The 6,480-nt window shown below is 44.7% G+C and overlaps 1 pseudogene; it reads right to left on the bottom strand.

The window, feature by feature from the left end:
• Positions 1–1,603: 1,603 nt before the first annotated feature.
• LOC103680969 lies at positions 1,604–2,970 on the bottom strand (annotated as a pseudogene).
• Positions 2,971–6,480: the final 3,510 nt, after the last annotated feature.

Raw genomic sequence — 6,480 nt, forward strand, 5'->3', positions numbered from 1 at the left:
GCAGCTCACTCCAGTGGCCCTCCAGTGGCAGGGTACTGTAGATGCCAGGTGGATCAAGACTTCTTTTGAGCCCAGTGTGTTCACAGTTTACTGGGAGAAATCATTTTTCATTGAAACTAAGTGCTCCCCAACTTTGCTCACCTGTTGTCTGCGTCTCCTCAAACAGCCTCAGTTTGATCCGTGGTTGGAGGTGAGCAGTGCTCCGGGTTCCATGGCTTTCTTCTGTCCCATGTCCCTTTCCAGCTGTGATGAGTGTTCACAGGGGTTCTAATGGGGATAGGTCTTACCCTCCAGTACAGAAACCACCTTGTTTAAGTGCCGAACATCAGCGCCTGGTGTAGGGAACCTCTGCTCTTTCCTTCACTTGATCCCATGTTGGCAGTGAGCATTTAAAGTGAGTTTTTTTTGCTCCATTGATACTTTCAGCTTTGAAATAGAGACACATTGTGAGTAGCAGTTTCCTGAAGACTCAAGCTGGGAATGTGACTTCATGGACCGTGAGCCCCAGTCCCTGTTCTGTTTCCTTTTCCAGGTCCCTCATTTCTTTTCCTCTTACCTCTAACTGAACACAGTGGAAGACACTCTCCAATGTAAAAAGTTTGGATGGGTGTACTTTTTTTTTTTTTTTTTTAAGGGAAAGCAATCTTATTAATCCTCTGAAAGACCCAGGTAAAGCTGCTAAGAAAATGAGGTAGGACCCATTTCTGAGGGAAATGCAGAGAAGGAAAGCTGTAGAAAAGCTCTCTAGACACCTCATTTTTAGCTCCCACCCCCAGTCCCCACCCGCAGTGCCCTCAGTCTCTTCCACTGAATGAGGTGGGCTTGGAAAGACCCCAACCTCTTGAGGGTAACTACGCTCCTTTGCCCCTGACCACCAGAGCAGCCCTTCTGGAGAGTGAACAGCCAGCTATCACATGACCTAGGAGCTCGTTGGCGCCCACAGACATTGCTGACGAGATTGTAAAATGGTACAAACACTTCGGACACACCTGGCAGTTTATCAAAGTGTTGAGCAGGACGCAGCAATGCCACACTTAGGTGGGTATCTGAGAGAATCGAAGACCTGTCCACACACAAACTAGTATGTGAATGTTCATAGTAACATTATTTGTAATAGCCAAAATGTGAACCGGTGACTGCATAAACAAAATGTATGTCCTTACCATGGGCTATACCTGGGCCATGAAAGAATGAAGTCCTGATAATATGTATGTAGATGAACCTGGAAGATGTGAGAAGCTGACCAGGCATGGTTTCCCCTCTGCGAAGTAACCCAAGTGGGCAAATAGACAAAGCAGATGACTAGTTGCTGGGCGCTGGGAGTTGCTGTCGAACGGCAGAGACTATGGGTTTGTTTTTTTAAGACTTGTTTTTGTTTTGTGTTTTTTAAGATTTTATTTAAATAGGGACACCTGGGTGTCCCAGTCAGTTTAAGCGTCTGTCTTCAGCTCAGGTCATGATCCTGGGGTCCTGGGATCGAGTCCTGCATCGGGCTCTGCCTCCCGTTCCCTCTGCTTGTATGCTCACACTCTGTCTGTGACAAATAAATAAAATCTTGAAGAAAAGAACAAGATTTTATTTAAGTCATCTCTACAGTCAATGTGGGGGGAGTTGCACACTCCACCCACTGAGCCAGCCAGGCAGGCACTCCTGTAAAACAGTTTTCTCAACGATTTTATTTATTCAAGAAAGAGAACAGGGTGGGGGGTGGTGGTGGTGAGATTTCTTTGGGGGATGATGGAAATGTTCTGGAATTGGATAATGGTGTTGGTTTTACAACTAAGTAGGTGAATTTTGTGGTCTATGAATCACTGTGAAAAGGCACAGGCAACAGGTTGAAAAATCAGTACATCTGACTACATGAAAAACTTCTGTTAAGTGAAAAGTTCTGATGGCTTTTTCTGGCATCCTGACGTTGAGAGAGCTGTGTGAATAGTTCTCGCCCAGCAGGTTGTGAGCAGCAGCGATGTGGTGCCACTTCTAGCCAAAGCGCTCCATTGCAGAGCTCTGGCCCCCGTTGCAGGGCCACAGGCAGTACTCTATGGAAGGAGCCGGAATCTGGGGGAGAGGCAGACACAGGGCAGGGTACAAGCCCACCAGGATATGCGTATGATCCAAATGTGTGCAGTTATTTTGTTGATGTTTTTTTTTTTCCATTTGAGAGTAGTCACTTATTAACTGACCAGAATATAAAAATAATCATGGTAGATACCTTAGTTCCTCCTTCTAGTAAGCCTATTGATCTGGTCTTCCCTGTGGCCAGCATCTCCACCTTCTACAAGATGGGTGGTCTTTTTCTTCATCCCCCTTCATGGAGAAGATAATTTGAAGGGCCATAAAAAGTTGTTTTCCAACAGTACAGAACTCGTGAATCAGATCCTCCATGCAGATGATGCCATGTTTACCAACAGATCGGGCCATCGGTGTGTTGCTGTCAGGGCAGTTCGCTTCTTGTTGATTTGGTTAGTGCTTGTCCATCAGTCCGTTCACCGACTTCGGGTTTGGGCCCCCCATGCTGGACATGGTTCCACAGTCCTTAGCATGTTGGCTGAAGCCTCGAGCTTAACACTGGTGCCGCTGAGGATCTGGCGAAGGCAAAGAAACTGCAACACCTTTCGAACTTGGGGCTCACACCCTTGACCTCTGTGATCCTAGTGACGCACGTCAGTGTGGGTTCCGCAGGTAGGTGGAAGTTGCCAGCTTTTCTGGCCATCCCCGCATTCGAGCCTCAGTTCTGTACGTCTGCCTGTGTTCCTTGTGGTAATGCTTAGCTTTTTCACTGATAAGCTTCCTCCTTGCCTTTCGGAGCATCTTCTGAGCAAACTTCTTCCTCAGATGCTTGATCTTCAGCCCTGAGAAATTCCTTCTCTTCTTTTTAAGGGTTTCTGGCATAGCAGGAACCCTCTTTTTCTTCTCTTCTGTACCCTCCATGGTTCCAGCTGGAAAAGAGGCTATGTTTTTTTTTAATGTTTAAAAAATCTGTCCAATGAACAATATTAAATAGTGAAAACAAAACCTCAGGGGGAAGGTATAACTAAGAATTGATACCCAGAATAAAGAACTACAATAACAAAACAACCTAATTTTTATTTCTAATTTTTATTTTTTTAAGTTTTATTTATTTATATTATTTAAGTGTCACATGCTTTTCCGACTGAGCCAGCCAGGTACCCCAACATTACCTAATTTTTAAAAGCAGGTAAAAGATGGGGTTTAACACTCAGGGGCTTGGGGCGCGTGGATGGCTTGGTCGGTTAGGCGTCTGCCTTTGGCTTGGGTCACGATCCCTGGGTCCCAGGATCCAGTCCCGCATTGGGCTCCCTGGTCAATGGGGAATCTGTTTCTCCCTCTGCCACTTACCCTGGCTTGTGCTCTCTCTCTCTCTCACTCCCTCTGTCTCTTAAATAAATAAAATCTTAAAAAAACATATACAGGGCAGACCTACACTAGATGTCTGGGAAGTACAAACTAAAGCAACAATAAGATACAATCATATGCCATCAGCTTGATAAAAATACAAAGGTCTAATTATAGCACATGCTGGTGGGAAATAGGAAGTATCCGGAGCTGGTGGGAGTATAAGGAGTATAGCTCCTTCCCAAGGGAATTTGTCGGAATCCGACAAAGCTGAAGCTGGGGTGCACATTTAGATCAGTCATTTCACCTTCAAGAATACGCTGTGGAGAAACTCGAGCGCAGTAGGACATACACGGTGACCTTGGTGCTTGGCAAAGGACACACCAAGGATCTTGTTAGTGGAGGGAGAGAGGAATAAACTTCATCTGTTTACTCAGTGGAGGTCAGAATGAATGACTGGGAGCTGTCTGGGTACATCTGAAATTGAGTGAGAATACCAAATTCCAGAATGACTTTACAGCATACCTTTTACATAATGTTTGAAAAATCATGAAACAGTACTAGATATTTGTTACGGATTTCATTTTTATTCAGGGAGCAATAAGTGGCTTGGTGGGTTGAAGGGTGGATTCCTTGCTAGAGGGAGCTGTAAAGTTGAAAGCAACCAATCCCCTTATGGTTACCAAAAAACGGGGGTGACCAAGATGAAGAAAACCTCAGAACTTCTGTGTTCCCTTTTCCTCCAGTAAAGATTCTGACTTGCTCATAAAACATGACAATAGAAAGACTGAAAGGAACGATGACAGAGCTTTGCTTTTCTAGAAAGAATAGAGAGGTTTAAACTGGGGTGTATAACTGCAAGAAACGTCCTTTCCACGGGAGACCTATCTACGTGATTCCCCCACCTCACCCCTCCACCGCCCCTTCTTCCTCAGACAAGTTGAAAGGTTGATTTTCGCTTAACCTGTGACGATTCTTTCTCCCTAAGTGTATAATGCTAGACTTAGGCTTGCTTAAAAAGGAGTTTTATGTCTCCCAGGCGACAAACAATGCCAGTTTTTAACATTTAATGGTGAATGCCAGAATAAATCACTGTAAGGATATCACCTGGTGGATTATTTAGACGGAATTCAACTTCAAGAGACCAGCACTTTTCATTTGGGAAATTAAGGTATGATTTATGTACAATGGATTTAACTGTTTTTGGTGCACATTTCTGTGAGTTTTGACAAATGTGTATGTAGACATGTAACCAACATCGTGATCAAGACAGAGAATGGCTCCATCCCACCCAAATTCCTCTGGTGTTTTGTCAATCTCTACACCAACCCCAGCCCAGACAGTCACCACTCTGGACTGTTCCCTTGCTGTTTTCCCTCTCTCTCTCTCTCTTTTTTTCCCTCTTTTTCTTCCTTCACAATTTCATCTGAGTAGAATCATCAGCTTCAGGACTAGCTTTTTTAACTGACAGTAGGTCCGCCAGAGAAATAATAGTTCAGGCAATGGTGACCTTTGGTTTCTGTATTCTTTCAGGATGGACCTGACAAAGTACACATTTCAAAAAGTGAAATAACTCAGACAATATGGAGCAGATTTGCTCAGCTCATTAAAGAAGGAATGGAAGAATGTGAAAGCCGGTTCGGAAGAGGACAGGCAAGGTGGGGAATACTGGTCAGTAGGGAGAGGAATGCTGGCGTAAGATCACAGTCACTCGCAAGTCGACTTACTGTCCTTCGGGGCAACGCAGTCTTCGGGTTACCTTAGGTTCCTGCACGGGGATCCCTTGCAGTTTCCTCGAGCTAACCTCCAACGTCACAGGGAGAGCACAGGCCTCCCCAGTAGTAAACAGGGAGCCAAAGAAGTTACATTTCCCTAGAGTATAACATGCCCCTCAGGGATCATTGTTAGATGGCTCTCCTATGACCTTCAGGGGGCCCACAGTGATCTTGTTTTTTTTTACCTTATTTCCAAGTTTTGGATAATTTTTATTAACAAACCACACGTCCAAGTATTCGTCCCAGTGCATCTGCTGTAGTTAACTTGCTGCCAGTTGGCAGATTCCTACTTTTAAGCAGATGCTAGAAGTATATGGGAAGCCCTTGAGTAGTTTCCTTTAGAAGACCAAATATTAAAACGAGTATCACTGGGAACCCTAAAAGGCAGGGAGTCCTCTTAGGCCCAAGGACAAGAAGCAGGCCTAAAAATTAAGGAAGATATCACTGAAATCCTCTTAAGTTCTAAATTCATTTATTATTCTCACAAAAGCGACCTATGCTCTGGATCTCAAACATTAGAGGTCTCCACTCTGGCCCTCCTCTCTCCATGTTCTCTACCACTGGGCAAGGAGTGCTTGTGGCCAAGAGCTGTCCCTTCCAGACCATGCAGAAGGTACCAGGGATGCCAAGATTCTCTGCTCAAATTACCTTGAGGCCTGCACCTTCTCCTTCACCGGAACCACCTTCTTGGGGCAAATGGAGCTCCGGGGTGGCCAAGGGATGGCTGTTGGCAGACGTGGGAGCTTGGGGCTTGGGCATGGGCTGAAGGAGCCATATATTGTGAGAATATGGCCCATCACAGCCATTTCTGCAAGGGCCCGGTTCCTTGTATCGTGGACTGGCCTTGAGAAACAAAGCTCCGTGTGCTGGGGTATCCTCAATTCTGCTGGAGTGTCACTGTTTTTAGGTCGTCTTAGCAGACAGAGCTAGGACATAAATGTACATGTGCACCCATCTGCGTGTTTCTACATCTGTCATATCCCCAAGACCATGAGTTCACAGTGATGGTGAGGATTCCAGTCCAACCCCATAGGCTTCATGCTAGCCTTCTCCCTTTCATTATTTGTAACTCAGTTTTTTCACGGGAAGAGAAACCCAGCACCCCTTATCCACAATAGATTTACTCATTGGCCCAGTCCTAGAAAACACATACAGTAGTTTCAGAAACGATAACCCATTCTCTTATGAAAACAAATTTATTAAAAACAAATTTATTAACAAAAATACTATGTTTGTGTACCGTTCTTTTTATCAGTGAGACTCACTAAATACTGTCTTCCCAAACTTAACGTTCTTTTCTTCCCCAAACCCATCAATGTATTTAAACTATTTATAATGCAGTTAGATT

Source organism: Ursus maritimus, unplaced genomic scaffold (genome assembly GCF_017311325.1).
Source record: "Ursus maritimus isolate PB19 unplaced genomic scaffold, ASM1731132v1 scaffold_20, whole genome shotgun sequence".
NCBI classification, from domain to species: domain Eukaryota; kingdom Metazoa; phylum Chordata; class Mammalia; order Carnivora; family Ursidae; genus Ursus; species Ursus maritimus.